Raw genomic sequence first — 18,140 nt, forward strand, 5'->3', positions numbered from 1 at the left:
GAATTAACTCAATTTTGAAGCTCAAAGCTTCGCTAGGCTCGTCAACACCGCGCTTCGCGTGAGCCACCCCTCGGCGCCGACGCGGCGTGCTGCGTCGCCACTTCTCCTCCTCGCCACCGGTTTACCCCTCGCCGCTGCCGCGCGGTGGCCGCCGCCGTCCCAAGAGGAGAAGGTTCTTTCGCAGGCGTTGCGAGAACGCCTGAGCGGCAGCGGCGGCCATATTGTTACGTGACGGCAAGCGATGAAGAAAGGACTGCATGACCGATGGCGATGATATGATTTAATGTCTGCGAGCCTAGCACGAGCGCTCCTGCCCATGCCACTGCCCGCTTCGTCGTCTTCTAGTCCGTCACATGACTCGGGGCCACGAAGCGATCGTCCCGATCGCGCGAACGAGAAGAACGCCACAGACGATGTCTACACGGCGCCATGTCTACATGGTGCCAGCTACTTTTCTTCTATTGATCTCCGTTCGGGCTACTGGCAAATCGCTGTTGACGAACGGGATCGTGAGAAGACTGCCTTTATCACCCCCGATGGGCTGTACCAATTCAAAGTTATGCCTTTCGGCCTCTGCAACGCTCCTGCCACCTTCGAGCGCATGATGGACTCGCTTCTGCGTGGCTTCAAATGGACAACGTGCTTGTGCTACCTAGATGACGTTGTCGTTTTCTCCTCAACGTTCGAAAGCCACATACGCCGTCTTGCTACTATCCTTGAGGTCTTCCGTCGCGCTGGTCTCGAACTGAACTCCAAGAAGTGCACCTTTGGCCAGCGCCAAATTAAGGTCCTCGGCCACTTGGTTGATGCGTCTGGTGTAAAGCCCGACCCTGACAAAGTTCGTGCCGTTCGTGAGTTCCCCACTCCCCGTTCCTTGAGCGATGTGCGCAGTTTCCTCGGGCTCTGCTCGTATTTTCGCCGGTTTATCCCGAACTTCGCCGACACGGCCCGTCCCCTTACCACCCTCCTGAAGAAGGATGTCCCTTTCTCCTGGGGCCTTGACCAAGCTCGCTCCTTCACGGCACTTGTTGCGGCCCTCACGGCTCCACCTGTGTTGGCCCATTTCGACCCATCTGCGCCTACGGAACTTCGCACAGACGCCAGTGGCCATGGTATTGGCGCCATTCTTGCGCAGCGGCAACACGAGCACTTTCGTGTGATTGCTTACGCCAGCCGCCTGCTCTCTCCTTCCGAACGTAACTACTCTATTACGGAGCGGGAGTGCCTTGCTCTTGTTTGGGCGTTAACAAAATTCCGCCCTTATTTGTTTGGAAGGCCCTTCTGCGTAGTTACGGATCACCATGCTTTGTGTTGGCTGTCCTCTCTTAAAGACCCTACAGGACGTCTGGGTCGCTGGGCCTTGCGTTTGCAAGAATACGCATTTAATGTTGTCTACAAGTCCGGCCAGCTGCACCAAGACGCTGACTGTCTGTCCCGCCATCCTGTCGATCCCCCTGACTCCCACGCACGTGATACCGACGACTGTGTACTGTCCGTATCAGACTTTCTGAACATTGGTGACGAGCAGCGCCGTGATCCAACTCTGCGCCTCATAGTCGACCGCCTCCGCAGCGACCCTTCCGATCCTGCTCTACGAATGTTCGTGCTGCATCACGATATTTAGTACCGGCGCAATATGCACCCAGATGGCGCCGACCTCCTGCTCGTCGTCCCGACCCATCTCCGCTCCGCAGTACTTGCCCAACTTCATGACGCTCCTACTGCCGGGCACCTAGGCGTCTCACGCACGTACGACAGCGTGCGCAGGCGGTTCTTCTGGCCTGGCCTTTACCGCTCTGTCCGCGGTTATGTTGCTGCTTGTGATCAATGCCAGCGCCGGAAAACGCCCCCACTTCCACCCAGTGGCCAGCTTCAGCCCATCGACATCCCGACTGACCCATTTTTCCGTGTTGGTCTCGACCTGCTTGGTCCTTTCCCCCCATCAACATCCGGGAACAAGTGGATTGCCGTTGCGACCGATTACACTACCCGGTACGCTATCACGCGCGCTATCCCTACCAGCTGTGCCTCCGATGTCGCCGACTTTCTTCTCCATGACGTCGTCCTACTTCATGGCGCTCCTCGTCAACTGCTTACGGATCGCGGCCCCTGCTTTCTTTCTAAAGTGGTCCACGACCTTCTGCGCTCCTGCTCTACCCGCCACAAGTTCACGACGGCCTACCATCCTCAGACCAACGGCCTTACTGAGCGTCTTAATCGCACCCTGACGGACATGCTGTCTATGTATGTCTCAGACCACCATCGAGACTGGGACGTCAGCTTACCTTTCGTGACGTTCGCCTACAATTCCACACGCCACGATACCGCCGGCTACTCTCCCTTCTACCTGCTCTTTGGCCGCGACCCGTTGCTACCCTTCGACAGCCTCCTGCCTCACGACCCTTGTACCAGCAGTTACGCTGGTGACGCCATTGCCCGAGCTGACGCCGCCCGCCAAATCGCTCGAGATCGCCTCGACGCTTCACAAGTCGCTCAAAAACGACGGTACGACCTTCATCACCGTGACGCCCATTACCCTCCCGACTCCCTCGTACTCCTCTGGCTCCCTGCGCGTCGTGTGGGCCTGTGTGAGAAGTTGCTGCCTCGTTACGTGGGTCCTTACCGCGTCTTGCGGCAACTGAGCGATGTCACCTACGAGATCGCGCCCCTGCAACCCCACACTCCTCGTGCGGCCTCCTCCACACAGCTCGTACACGTCGCCCGTCTTAAGCCCTACCATCCAAACCCACCATCTTAGGACACCCAGGGACTGTGCTTCCTTCCGCCCGGCGGAGGAGGGGGGAGGGGTAGTGTTACGGTGCATAGTTGCTAGGAGAAGACGACGTTGTTTTGGGACGTTCGGCAGTGAACGACGACGAGGACGCGGCAGTTTGTGCTGGAGTGATTTAGCTCGGTGTGCCTTCTGACTGTGGCCTGTACCGTCTGCCGCTGGGCTAACCCCCCGTAATAATATAAAGGCGCGTTTATACTCTGACGTTCTCGACGCGCGGGCGAGAGCCGGTTCTGGTCGGATACGTCAGATCGGCGATGCTACGCCAGGCGCAGTTCGGGAGCTGTATAGCAGGGGGGTAAAGCTGAGCTAGCAAAGCGGTCCACGCATGTAAGTCGCCATCTTGGACGCCATCTTACAACACATTAGTGTGGCCAGCACAGTTTTTTCTCCAAAAGTCAAGAATGGGTGAAGTTTGAACTTCAATTCGGAATACTGCGGGATAGAAAACAATTATATGTCACTCTTACGCGTATTTTCTATGTTTTAAACAAATTTTGTAATTTTAGCACACTAATTGTGGTCATTTCTTTTAATATCGGACAATTGTGAACATGTTCAAGAATAAACTGAAACGCTCTCTGAGTTTCGGTTTTAAACTTCTGCCTTCGAATCCGATTTCAAATTGCTTGAGCTGTGGGATGAAGGCACTTAATGCAAGGATTTGCATACGACAAGGGGTGACTCGCGCTCTCGTGCACCGCGATGCCACCTTCGTGCGTTGATGCATGGCAAAAGCTCCAAAAGGATCGGGCATTTCGCATCATTTGTTAGAAAATGTGGGAAGTGATACAAATGCACATTTCGCGACAACTGTGTAGTTCAATGCGTGTGAACGAAAATCTCCCGCTTTCGGAACTCTCTTTAAAGGCGAATGACACCAGGCGAATGAACCTTGCTGCCGTTTACTTTTTCACGGTATTCGGCTTTCTTAACGCCATTGCCACAATCTGATTGACAGAGTACACATTGGTGCTACTTATGAAGGATGTAGGTGTTCTTGCTTAAATGCGTTTTTATTACGTTTTTCAGCACTAATGCATGCGTTAATTAAAGGTAACGCTGTTGAAATGAACGGCCACGCAACGACAAAGGCGTAAGAAGAAGGACAACACATGCGCACTCTAACAACTGTTTATTAGACGGAAAAGAGGCACACTTATGATCCTCAGCTCAAGCATGTGACACAGCGCATTATCGCTCCGAACAGAGCCAGTGACAGGAAATCGGCATGAAAACAAGACAGCATACATGTAATTTCAGGACCGTTCTTATCCCGAGCGTATAAAGTACTAGCGGCACTAGCTTCTCAAAAACAGGTTTTGAAATCAAACACAGGAATAAAAAAAAATCTCAGCAAAAACGTAGTGTCATACATTAGAAGCAAAAACACACAACACAAAAGCACCAGAACAACTAACCAAGCACCCACAATTTAGTGCGCACAATGCTAGACATGGAACGAAAGTTTCTCGAGCGGTACATGCCGTTTCATACATTTCTGCCTCCACCTTGTTTCAGTCGTTCGTAATGTAGCTCTGAGAGTTGTTGCGTACGAAAAAACCCATCATGAGCTCGTCCCGCGCCAGAAAAGACACGGCACCGTCTCCCTCGGCGAAGGAGAAAGATAAAAAAAATTCGAGAGGCCCGCGGTAGTTTAACAAACCTTCGACATTTAATATAACAAAACGCTGAACATTCAAAACAAACTAAACAGAGCATTTGCTCCATTTACCTTAGCATTCGTTTCCTTTGCGAACTGTGTTCGTCCTTTTCGGGCCAACGCAAATTTCCGACGTGTATTTGCACTCGGCAGAGGACATGCAAAATCCCGCGCGCTCTACGGCTACAGACGAAATATACTCTAAGCGCGTCACAATCGCGATACTTGCCTTCAAATAACAAATCAGAAGACACAAGCCACCTATATGAAATTACAGTCGATATGCGACACTGTGTACCATTGAAAATGATCCAAACGCAACGATTTTCCAGTTGTTTACAGAAGTCGGGAGCTACTCCGCATACCGCCATAGAGTTAATACAACCAACTCTAGAGGGAAAGCTGCCCATTGAGCCCATGCATTCCAGTGGGCAACGCATGAACGCAGCCATCACACAACGGTTTGCGTGTGTTGCGAGCTGTTTTGTCACTTTCTAAATCTGGGCAAAGAACGGAGTTGGAACCTGGCAACGTAGTCCGTGGGAAGATGGCGGTATGCAGAGTAGCTCTCGACTGCTCTAAACTGCTGTAAACAACGGCAAAATCGTCGCGTTTGGATCGTTTTCAATGGTATGCAGTGTCGCATACCGACTGTAATTTCATATAGGTGGCTTGTGACTTCTGAATTGTTATTTGAAGGCTAGTACCGCGATTGTGACGCGCTGGAGTGTATTTCGTCTGTAGAGCGCACGGGATTTTGCATGTCGTCTGTTGTCGAGTGCAAATGCACGTCAGAAATTTGCTTTGGCCCCAAAAGGGCGAACGCAATTCGCAAAGGAAATGAATGCCCAAGGTAAATGGAGCAACTGCTCTGCCTGGTTTGTTTTGAATGTTCAGCGTTTTGTTATATTATATGTCGAAGGTTTGTTAGAGTACCGCGGGCCTCTCGCGTTTATTTTTTTATCTTTCTCCTTCGCCGAGGAAGACGGTGCCGTGTCTTTTCTGGCGCGAGACGAGCTCATAATGGGATTTTTCGTACGCAGCAACGCTCAGAGCTTCATCACGAACGAGTGAAACAAGGTGGAGGCAGAAATGCATGAAACGCCATGTACCGCTCGAGAAACCTTCGTTTCATGTCCAGCATTGTGCGCATTAAATTTTGGGTGCTTGCTTGGTTGTTGTGGTGGGTTTTTGTTATTATTTTGTTGTTTATGACTGCTTTTGCTTCTAATGTGTGACACTGCTTTTTTGCTGAGATATTTTTTATTCCTCTGTTTGGTTTCAAAACCTATTTATGAGAAGCTAGTGCCGCAAGTACTTTATACGCACGGGATAAGAAGGCTCCTGCGATTACATGTATGCTGTCTTGTTTACATGCCCATTTCCTGCCACTGGCTGTGTTCGGAGCAATAATGCGCTGTCAGATGCTTGAGCTGAGGATCATAAGTGTGCCTCTTTTCCGTAAAATAAAAAATTGGTAGACTGAGCATGGCTTTCTTGTGCCGTTGTCGTTGCGCGGCCGTTCATTTCAACAGTGTTACCTTAATTACCGCATGGATTAGTGATGAAAATCGTAATAAAAGGCATTTAAGCAAGAACACCTGCATCATTTATAAGTATCGCCAATGTGTTCTCTGTCAAGCAGATTGAGGCAATGGCGTTAAGAAAGTCGAATGCCGTGAAAAAGTAAACCGCTGCAAGGTTCATTCGCTTGGTGTCATCCGCCTTTAAAGAGAGTTCCAAGAGCGGGATATTTTCATTCACACGCTTTACAGTACACAGTTGTCGTGAAATGTGCATATGTATCTCTTCCCACGTTTACTCACAAATGATGCAAAGTGCCCGATCCTTTTGGAGCTTTTGCCATGCATCAACGCACCAAGGTGGCATCGCGCTGAACGAGAGCGCGATTGACTCCTTGTCGTATGCAGCTCCTTGAATTAAGTGCCTTGAAATCAGGTTCGAAAGCAGAAGTTTAAATCCTAAACTCCGAGATCGTTTATTCAGTTCACTTGTGAACATGTTTGCAATCGTCCGATGTTAAAAGAAATGACCACAATCAGTATGCTAAAGATTACAAAATGAGTTTAAAACATTGAAAATACATTATCTCTGCCGCAGTTTTCCGAATTCAAACTCAAGCTTCACCCATCCTTGACTCTGCGAGAAAAAATTCAGGGGGCACTTTGATTGTCTAAAGTGCGTAGAGGCGAAAGCGTTTTCCGAACCACTTTCGCTGCTTCTGTGGCAGTGTTGGCGTCACATATAATTGAGTACTAATTACTAAGTTATATGACAAATCACTAATTAATGGTTAATTACTGATTAATGCCTGAACGCTAATTAACTGCGGATTAATGACGCTTAAGCTTCGCCTTTAGCAGTGGAACGCGACAGCTTGTTGTAGCGCTGCCAGGGAGTCCACGGAACGCCACCACCCGTTGGGCGCGATGCCTTGCCCTTTGAACGCAACGCTTTTTGAGGAAAGGAAATGGAGCAGTAATTCTCTGCCATCTCGGTGGACACATGAACCGCACCGTAGAGGAAGGGAGGAAGTGGGAGTGAAAGGAGGCAAAGAGGGCCCGTAATGAAGAAAATGAAAATTGTATTTGAGGAAAGGAAATTACGCAGTAACTGTCTCACATATCTCGGTGAACACCTGTCAAAATTCAGGGGGGCAATTTTTTGACTTAAAGTGTGGTCACTGATGTGTGGTTAAGATGTTAAGCTTCGCCTCTAAGAGTGGAACGCGACATCATCTTGCAACGCTGCCAGGGAGTCCAGAGAACGCCATTGCCCATTCGGTTCTACGCCTCGCTCGTCAGTTTTTTGAGGAAAGGAAATGTATCTGTCTCTAATATCTCGGTGGACACCTAAACCTCGCCGGAAGGGAAGGGAGGAGGATGGGAGTGAGCGGAGACACCGCATTCATTAGACGTGCCTTTGTTCATTCCAAACCATCGAGCTGGCATGGCGGAGTGGATAGCATGCTCGTCTCGCACGCCGAAGACCGGGGTTCGATTCCCGAGCTCGACCAATTTCCTACTCGATTTTATTTATTTATATGGCCTGACTATCAAGCTAATTAAGCTAATTGGGTAATTAAGCAATTAACTAAGCTCAGTCCCACTGACTTAAAGCATCACTCTATGATCCCTTCAATTGGTTGCATGGTTACTAGCCAAAGTACAATTGGCCCCGTTTGAAATTCGCGCACTGTGACATCTCGGCCGTTTCGACCAATTGAAAAGCGTGACATTTCTGTCGACAACTGCTGCTTACAACGATGAGACATTACAAGCTTTCGCCTTAAAACTATGCTGGCCACAATAGTGTGTTGTAAGATGGCGTTCAAGATGGCGACTTACATGCGTGGACCGCTTTGCGAGCTCAGCTTTACCCATGGAGGCAAAAAAACTAAGGAGGGAGCGTGACGTCACGCGGCCAGCGTTCGCAAGCCGAGTGTTTACGAAGCCGTTTTCTCCCTCAGTTTTTCGCTCTCCGAGTCTGTCCTTTATGTTTTGATTCTGGTATGTTTTAGTGCGCGCGTATGGGCGACCCGCGGCGCGGGCGTCTACAGCAAGGAGGTTGATCTACAGTCAGTCTGCCGCGCTAATCTGCGCATGCGCGCGCGCAGCGGGGCTAGATTTTACCGCACGCTATCACGTGGCGTGATCACGGGGGACACACTCTCTTTTTTTTACTATATCTTTACTTGTTAAGACTAGGCTTGAAGGTTGTCGCCGGCCGCTCCCTCCTCAATTTTTTTTCCTCCATGGCTTTACCCCCCTGTTTAGAATAAAAAGGCGTCTGGGGCCACCTGCTAGAGACAGGAAAAAGCTAAGAGTAAGTACGCCTTCTTTCACATGGATAGAGCCACCTGACACTATACTCCGCGTCAACTTTTTTTGGCATGGCTGGGAAGGTTACGGGGCGAAGCGCATTATCTCCCTGCACAGATGAATATAATCCCCAGGTTAATATTAGTATTTAACCTTGAAACAAATAGAAATAATAAAACTTGTGATTTTAAGCACATTTCTAACATAACTATGATTCGTTAGCGTTTAAGGGTAACTACAAAGTATTTTTTTTCCTTCCGCATTTTCTGGGTTCGCGGCCATCGCGGGTCTTCAAACACCCAGCGCGCTGAAAGAGGATGGCGTCTGCTCTTCGCTCCCCGTCGGGTTCTTCCGAAACTATTTCTCTTCTTTCGCCAAAGAAAATCCAAGTGGGACTGAATAACCGATGGTTGTCCAAGCAGACAAAGGAGATGCTGTGCAACGTGTACGCTGGCGTAAGGAACAGTCAGCCTCAGCTTTCTGTATCATCCGTGCGCGGCAACGTCAGCGAGCTCACCGGTGTGAGTGAGCGTGCCGTCTCCCGTATTAAAGCGGAGGCCCTCTCTGGTGCTCTTAAATCTCCAAAGCGAAGAAGGCTGAAGCCATCACCTGGGCTTGTTTAAAAACAAAAACGGGAAGACGCGGCTTGAACGGTACGTCTCTTTCACTCTCGCTGCTCTGAGGCGCAAAGTGCATTAGTATTTTATGCGCAACGAAGTGCCGACCAAGCGACGGGAGGACGTAGTAAATGACCCCGATATGGATATGCCCGAACAGAAGTGTCTGTGCGTTGCAGAGGATACTAAACGGTATCGCGTTTGCGTTCCGGAAGCGCAAGCGGAACCCTTCCCTCCTGTAAACAGACGACATCGTCGTGTGGCGGTCGTGTGGCGACGAAAGTACCTCCGGACGATCCGGGAAATAAGAAATAAGCACAGGCAAGTACGCTTTTTGTTGCGTATTGTTGGACATATAACTGCGTGCTTTATGTAATAAGACAAGGATGGAACAAGATGTATTGTTGTGTAATTGCAGAATTGTAAGACAACTACAATGGAAAAGCGCGCATTGAAATTTCAGAAGCAGTTCAGATGAACCTGTATAGGCAGGCGCGTAAGAGACGAAGTGGTACGGTCATACGTAAGTTGAATGTCTTGCGCTAGCGGCTTCGTTGTGCCATGTGATCGCGATGAAAACCGTCCAGGTGCATCGTCTCACGTTCCCTGCGATCACTTTTGATTTAGAGCGACGAGACCACTTCGCGGTTGCGTCTATATGCTTTTTTTAAACCTCTGCCCCTTATAAATCGAAGAGCGCGTCAAAATCACTTTGGGCTCATTGCTTCCTTTATTTTGCTTTCAACTTGAAATGAGAGCACAAAACAGCGCGGCACATAAATTTACCTTCCTTTTTTGCAGGACCATTTATTACCTTTATGAGGCCTGGGTTAATGCAGGCCACGTTAAAGGGAGGGTTTGGACAGACACCACAGTGGCGTCAAGGTAAGAGCCTTTCGCCAAGGCATAACAACTGGACTTCGTGCACCAAGAGTCAAAAGGCGGGAAAATGATCGTGATGCACGCCGGTAGTGAGAATGAATTCGTCGAAAACGCGCGCCTGATCTTTCGTGCTACCAAAGGAACTGCCGATTACCACACCGGAATGGAAGGTGCTCGATTCGAAAAGCGGTTCATGGAACAATTAGTGAAGAACATTTATCAAAACAGTGTTATAGTGATGGATAACGCTCCTTACCATAGTGTGCACCTCGAAAAAGTACCAAGTTCGCGTACTCGAAAAGGTGACATTGAGTCATGGTTGACAGAAAAAAGCATTCCGTTTTCGGGCGACCAGCTAAAGGCGGAGCTGCTGCAGGTTGTAAACCAACACAAACATCGATATTATGGGTACCGCATTGATGCTCTGGCAAAGAGTGCTGGCCACGACGTAGTCCTTCTGCCTCCTTATCACTGTGAATTTAACGCAATTTAACAGGTGTGGAGAAAGGCTACGTCGCTGCCAACAACTCCACGTTAACTCAGTCAGTAGTGGAGAAAATCGTGCACGAAGGGGTATCGTTACACAAGAAAATTGGTCGTGGAACTGTGTTCATGTTGCACGCCTTGAAGAAGCAAGGGAACGTGATGGAGCAATTGACACGCAGCTGGATACCATTATAATTTCTATGGACTCGGAATCTAGCTCTCCCGGCTAAAGCAGCGAAATAACTTGGCGTGGAGGAATTGGAAGGAGGACAGCAAGTTTGCTGAGTAAGGTGAATTTCTTAATATTTTCACTGAAAACTATTGTCACGTTGTGTAGTGACAGCGTTGTGGAGCGTCCATATATTTTTATTACTAATTTTTTCGACTACAGTGCTGTGTTTACACAGAAAAACTTATGTGATGTAGCTTTCTGTGCTATATAAAAATACGTGGTGGTATCTACTGGTCCAAGCGTTTATTGAATGCTTACTTAGACACGCATACAGATAGTCTCTACGAGCATTAGCAAAGATCAGTTGAGGCGCTGTCTCTTCTTTACAATTTACTTTTTATTTTTCACGGAAACCTAACAAAATATTGCGCATTACCGCACGTTATTGATTGGATTCTAGTGGTAAAAACAGGTAATTAAGCTACCTACAAAGTACGACACTTCGTTATTGAAAATTATGTTTGAGCTAAGAGCTATAAATGGATTATCTCACTGTATGCTGCTGCGCACATATAAAAGAAAACAGCAATGTCTGTAAGTTTTCGGTTTCAGTAACGATGTCTACAAAGCCCGCGTGAACCTTAGCGCCAAAAAAAAATTACCGTCGATTCCTTTACTTCCTAATGCGAAATTCGAGCGCAGCTCATCAGCTGTTTCAGCTTTTCGATAGATTGAGGCAAGGAATTCGAGCAAGACATGTATGCATAATTACAGACAACTTGTTATTTTTCACAAATATTCCTTCTTCAAGAAACACTCGACTAACAGTTGTTGTTTTTCATGAAGGAAGCTTTGTGGACGGAGAAATAGATGGATATATGCTCGACTTGCTGCACCTACGCGTGGTTCTCAAAGACGAGGTCTGCGCAAGTATTTCACGAGGTTGTCACAGCTGTGGCAGGCGTTATGAGCGAGAGGAACGGGATGTTCTCCCGCATAGGAAATTCCCGCTTGTCTTTACATCTACATTAAAGCCCCACCCACCCTGCCACCCTGGCAGGTGGCAGCGTTTCTGGCACAACGCTGTCAATGCTAAACTATGCAGCGCACATCTGTCACTACCGCCACGTAGCTTAAAGCACACGATTGAAGTGTCCACTGTTCGAAGAGGGCAGTTAGGTGCCTTCCCTCTGGTTCAGGTGTCCACCGAGATGTGTGAGACAGATACTGCGCATTTATTTTCCTCAAAAACCAATTTACAAATTTTACCCCCTGCTTTCCAAGCCCCCGCTATATTGGTTTCGCAGCTGTGGGAGACAGATACTGCACATTTCCTTTCCTCAAAGTTGAGTGGGCGCGGCGAAGCGATTGGCATCATGTCGCTTACCACGAAATTCTTTTTCACAACACAGGTTCTCCTGTGTGTGATCGCCGATTCATCAACTGTCAACGGCATGTGTACATGGCCAAAGGTTTCAAGCTGCGCTGTGGACACTGCCTTTTCTGCGCATCCTCCGTTCCTGGCCAGCAAACCGGATACTGTTCTACCCGACATTCGCACATCCGTTACGTCGACACTGAACCCAGCTATAAAAGAGCCTCCACAGCAGTTCTTCGGCAGTGGGCGCGGCGAAGCGATTGGCATCATGTCGCTTACCACGAAATTCTTTTTCACAACACAGGTTCTCCTGTGTGTGATCGCCGATTCATCAACTGTCAACGGCATGTGTACATGGCCAAAGGTTTCAAGCTGCGCTGTGGACACTGCCTTTTCTGCGCATCCTCCGTTCCTGGCCAGCAAACCGGATACTGTTCTACCCGACATTCGCACATCCGTTACGTCGACACTGAACCCAGCTATAAAAGAGCCTCCACAGCAGTTCTTCGGCAGTGGGCGCGGCGAAGCGATTGGCATCATGTCGCTTACCACGAAATTCTTTTTCACAACACAGGTTAGTTGTTCCTTTTCAAAAGTTCGTTCTGGCAACGAAATTTTTCTTGTTGTTGTGCCGTGCCCACGCACTTATATGAACCTGGTGTATGAATTTTACTTCATGTGCAAAATGCTACTCTGCGGCGATGTTGAGCAAAACCCTGGACCTTCAGTCGAAGATATGTTTCAGTGTATTTTGGAAGGTCAGACTCGAATCTTTAAAGAGCTTGAATCCATTAAAACCTGTGTGTCAGAAAACGAGCAACTGTTGCGTGATGTCGATTCTCGGTTGCGTTCTTTAGATGGACAGCTGAAACAAATGCATGTAAAGTCCCCTGAGATTGCCACTTTAGAAAATTCTACCGCTTCCCTTCAGAGCATTATTACTTGGCAAAAGGACAAATTAACGGATCTTGAGGACCGCAGTCGTCGCTCTAACGTTGTTGTGTATGGCATTGATGAATCCCCGGATGAAAGTGAAGAAACACTGAGAACTAAGGTGATTTCGGATGTATTTGGTGTAAAACTGGGCGTCCAGTGCACGTCCGTCGCTCGCATTCACCGTCTTGGGCTCAGCGGAACTCGCAGACCAGTCATTGCGTACTTCCAAGATTTTAATGAAAAACAAGCCGTCTGGCGGAACGTAAGCAAGCTCAAAGGTAGCAATATATACCTGCAAAACGATTACAGCCAGCACACGCTGCGCAAACGCAAACTGCTTTGGGAAAGCTCGAAGGCAGAAAGAGATAATAAACAAAAGGTGTATCTTGTTTATGATAAGTTGAAAATTGACGGTAACCTGTTCGTTTGGGACGAAGTTAACAACACACGCGTCGCGCTTCCTTCTAGGAACGCCGTAGAGACATGACGGAATGCATCCACTGCGCCCAAAGAGTTACGGGTAGTGAACTTGAATGCACAGAGTATTGCCAATAAAGTTGACCAGCTTGAGTTTCTCATTTTGGCCCATGATCCCCACATAATGATAATTACCGAAACTTGGTTGCATGACGGCATTACTGACAGTGTTATTGTCCCCGCGTCACATAAAATGTTCCGAAGAGACCGACCTACCCGTGGTGGGGGCGTAGCCGTCATAATAAAAAACTGTTTGAATGGCACTGTTCTTAACCAGATAGATGATCATGAGAGTTTATTTGTTAGGGTAAACTGCTGGGGTAGTTTGTTCACAGTCTGCGCAGTGTACAGACCACCATCTGCCTCCCCCGATTTCTTGGTTGAGCTGTATGATCATATGTCTTTGTTCAAAGATGACCGCCTTATTCTCGCTGGTGATTTCAACCTTCCTTTACTTGATTGGGCTAACCCTGATTGTGTTTTTAATGATTCAACCAACCCTCTTTTGAATATTATGCTGATGTGTGATTTGGTGCAGACTGTCTCTGATTTCACTAGAGAAGTGGGTAACGCTCGTTCAATTCTTGATTTGGTATTTGTCAGCGCTAGTTTATCTGAATACAGTGTGCATGTTGACACGGCTATCTCTGATCACAAAAGCGTTCATTTGTCTTTGCTGCTTGATGCCCAGAAAAACCATAAGATAGCGAACAATAACACTGTAAAAATTTTTTCACGTGCCGATGATCTTGCGATCCTAGACAAACTCTGGGATTTATGTGATAACCTGCCTAGCGACGTCACAGCAATATGGACTACACTTAAGGACACTATTCACTTTTGCATTGAAAATTTTGTTCCCAACCAGCGTGTACGTACAAATAAGCCTAATCCGTGGATTACTAGAGAAATCATTCATTTGCATCGCAAAATTAAACGCGCTAAACGAAGCGGTCATAAAACTACCTGTTTTTGCACGCTGAAAACTCAGCTAGCTTCTAAGCTTTCCGAAGCAAAAAAAAACTACTTTTCGCAGGCACTGCCCAACTTCTTAAGAGAGAGCCCTGAGAAGTTTTGGCGTTACCTACGTGATTCTAAAGATGAGGTAAATCAGCTATCTATTGACGGCATGGTCTCGGAGATTCCTTTGGATATTGCAAATCACTTCAATAGTTTCTTTCATTCTGTCTTTGCCTCGAGTGATCCAGATTTGGAACTGCAGGTATCTGGATCTGATATATCAGGTGACTTTATAAGCTATGAAGGCGTACTAAACATGCTGCTAAACTTAAAAACGAAATCGGCAGTGGGGCCTGATGATATCCCTAATGAGTTTCTGCGCCGTTATTCCGAACCATTAGCCCACATTTTAACTCGCCTCTTCGAACTTTCATTAAAAGATTCTGTTGTCCCTGATGACTGGCGCTTAGCTCGCGTTGTTCCAATTTTTAAGAAAGGTGATCGTTTGAACGTTAACAATTACCGTCCCATATCGCTAACTTCAGGTACCTGCAAGCTTATGGAGCATGTTATATCTAAATATCTTATGTCATTTCTGGAAAAAAATAACATCCTGTCTCCCTTTCAACATGGTTTTAGAAGAGGCTTATCTACGGTTACTCAGCTCGTCACTACAGTTCATGAATTCGCTTCATCGATTGACAATGCTGGACAGGTTGACGTCATTTTTTTAGATTTCAGCAAGGCGTTTGATCGCGTCATGCACAATAAGCTCATCTTTAAACTTCAGCATCTTGGTCTTCCAACAGCACTTGTCAAATGGATTAAAACCTATCTTTCCAACAGAAAACAGTTCGTCGATGTTAAAAAATCTCATTCAGGTATTTTACCCGTTACCTCTGGTGTGCCTCAAGGCAGCGTACTTGGGCCTCTTTTATTCCTTATTTATATCAATGATTTGGTTAACTCCGTAAATACGTCCGAAGTCAGTATTAGACTATTCGCAGATGACTGCATTCTGTTTAAGAAAATTAGCAGCACTACCGACCAAGAATGCTTGCAGTCAAATCTTAATAATGTCCTAGAGTGGTGCACCCTTTGGTCCATGAAAATAAATAGCGACAAATCGGTTCTTCTTCAGGTTACTAACAAGAAAGCACCATACAGTTTTAATTACGCAATAAACAATCTTCCACTGCTACAGGTGAGCGAATACAAATATCTTGGAGTCACCATTACAAATCGCCTTTCATGGTCCAGCCACATTAATAGCATTTGCTCGTCTGCTTCAAGGAACCTCGGCCTTCTAAGACACAAGTTAAAACACGCTCCCTCTGAACTTAAACAACTTGCCTTCAACACACTAATTCGTCCGAAACTTGAGTATGCTTCCGTCGTATGGGATCCGCACTTAAAAAAGGATATAAAGAAACTTGAAATGATCCAAAGAAAAGCCGTCCGTTTCATTTTTAACGCTTACCATAGCTCTATCTCGCCATCCGTTCTGATGTCTACGAAGAACATATGCACTCTAGAAAGAAGGAGAGCACTCGCAAGGCTTAAATTTCTGTACTCATTTTACTCTAGTCAATTTAATATTAATCCTGCTCCCTATATATCCCCCCGTTCTACACGGCAGACACGCAATAGCCACAACCATAACCTTACCCCGTACTTTGCACGCACAAATACGTTCAAAAACTCATTTTTTCCCCGAACAATCACAACATGGAACTCACTGCCAGCAAATGTCTTTTCGGCTCAGGATGCCGCTGCTTTTGAAAAGAGTGTCTTATTGTATGTGTAAACTTAACAATATCATTGCCCTCTGTTTGGTTTTCTTCTTTTATTGTTGCCGGAACGCTGGATTTGCGTAGTGTTGATATTATTTTTGCTTTTTGAATGTTGCCCCCCTGCTTGGTCTCTATGACTGCAGTATGTGTAAATAAAAAATAAAAATAAATAAAAAATACCGAAGACACTTTGGAAATTCTAAAATGTACTTGGCAAAAGCCTTCTGGCCATTCCTCTGCCGCTTCCCCGAACCGCTTGGCGCGAAATCCCTGGGCCGCTTCGGAGCCATGCGTCTCACTCACTCGACTGCAGCGAGACGTCTGGCGAAGGAGCGGCGGTGTAGCTGCCACCGCCGATGCGCGCGCGCTCGGCTTACCGCTACTGTGTGACGTCACGGTTGCTAGGCACAGCTGCGCCCCCCACTGGCGCGCCGGTTGCTAAGGAGGGGAGGAGGTTGCGCTTTTACCTTCTCTTTTCCAAGCTCCCGCTCCATTGCTTTCGCAGCTTAAGGGTGTCCACTGCAAGTTACAACGGACAACGACGACGCCGCGAACGCAGAAACGGGCGCCTAAGAGCTACGCTCTAAAGAAGACATCGGACTCCGATAAGTATGCTGCCGAAAGCGCTTCTAACTGGCCGCGAAAACGAAACTGAAACTGCAATGAAAGGCTCCGTGGAGGCTGACGCACCGAACTACATGGCGGAGGGACACATTTACAGATGCTTCTCCCCCGTAGCTTCGCTAGCGGTGCCAAGAAATGTTGACGTGGAGTATAAGTATGGCTCCCCTCTCAAAGAAGCTGTCCACTACCCCGCACCTCCGACACACTTTCTATATCCATGATCTCCCCCTGTGATGCGGGAAGCGCACAACGGGTGACGTATTGCGAAATCATGTCCCAGGGTCCCTCGATCCCTGCCCTGCGCTGCTCGCCCCCCTATTGGCTAAACGCAATCAGATGAATGAAAAGCGTCCATTAATTGCGGAGAAGCCAACTGCTTTGCACCGTTTAAGTCTAGACCAGGGGTTCTCAAACTGAGTTCCGCGGAACACAGGGGTTCCGCGGGCTGTCTTCTTGTGTTCCGCGAGAACCCTCACCGGCCCTGACCCGGCAGCTGATATGAGACTGGCTCTGAGTGCTACTGAGCCACGCTTTGACTTGCTCTCAAAAGGGAAGCAGTACCACCCATTACATTAGCATTTGTATTAATCTGTGCAATAAACATTTAACTTTTGCAACTATCTCTTTGCAAAAATGCACTCGACAATATTGCTGGTAAATGAAAGCAGGGGGGGGGGGGGTTCCCTGGAACTTATTGAAGGCTTTTGGGGTCCCTCCAAGCAAAAAAGTTTGAGAACCCCTGGTCTAGACCGTAACTGACAGTCCATTCGTACACCTACTGTTCTCGTGCTTTGCGGCATTTTATTTCGTCCGAGTTCATGTTCACTGAAAGCGATGTTCTCTTATCAATAAGTTGCAATTTTAGCGCAAGTGGTCGCTGATTCTTACAAAGAAAATGTTTGTGATTTGTGGCGTTTACGACAAACGGCGTCACCCATCCATATAGCGACTATTCTTTTCGTAACTCATTACATAGCCTCGCTGCAGCCGACGCATCACTAGCAACTGTGACATTCAATACAACAGTAATTTGCCTAAAATAAAACAAGTTTGACAGCCAGAAACAAGGAGATTGAGCCTGCACTTCTCTAACCACTGCACCAAGCCCACCTCCTGCATGCAAGAGTTGTGGCTTTCCCTAATAACTAGGATGCTTAGGAGAGCGATACGGTTTACGTACGCGCAACTTTGAGCAGATGACGCCAAGTGCGATCCCGTGACATGACGTCACTTCCTCCGGCAGTTTGTAGCGGCAATCGAAGGACTAGTACGTGGTGCTGAGGTCGGCAAGCTCGGACCTAGGAAAAATTCTTAGCAGACCAAGGTGAAGGCGGATGAGCCATCAAGAAGCATCGATATGGCGATGACTGGCGGTCGCGGCAGCAGCGGTGGAAGCAGCGGCGACAGCGGCGGCGTGAAGTGTCTCAGACTACCCTCGGGTCATCAGGCAGAGTGATGTTGGAAGGTCAAGCTGGCGATCTAAATGAAAGACGGCTGAAACCTCGGCAGAGGTCTCGCG

At 47.8% G+C, this 18,140-nt stretch overlaps 1 pseudogene; it reads left to right on the forward strand.

Moving 5' to 3' along the window:
- The first annotated feature begins 8,613 nt into the window (after positions 1-8,613).
- LOC149356804 (uncharacterized) overlaps positions 8,614-18,140 on the forward strand; it is a 60,248-nt pseudogene continuing 50,721 nt past the window's right edge.

This window comes from Amblyomma mixtum, chromosome 3 (assembly GCF_055824585.1).
Source record: "Amblyomma mixtum isolate Tamu chromosome 3, ASM5582458v1, whole genome shotgun sequence".
In the NCBI taxonomy this organism is placed as follows: Eukaryota; Metazoa; Arthropoda; class Arachnida; order Ixodida; family Ixodidae; genus Amblyomma; species Amblyomma mixtum.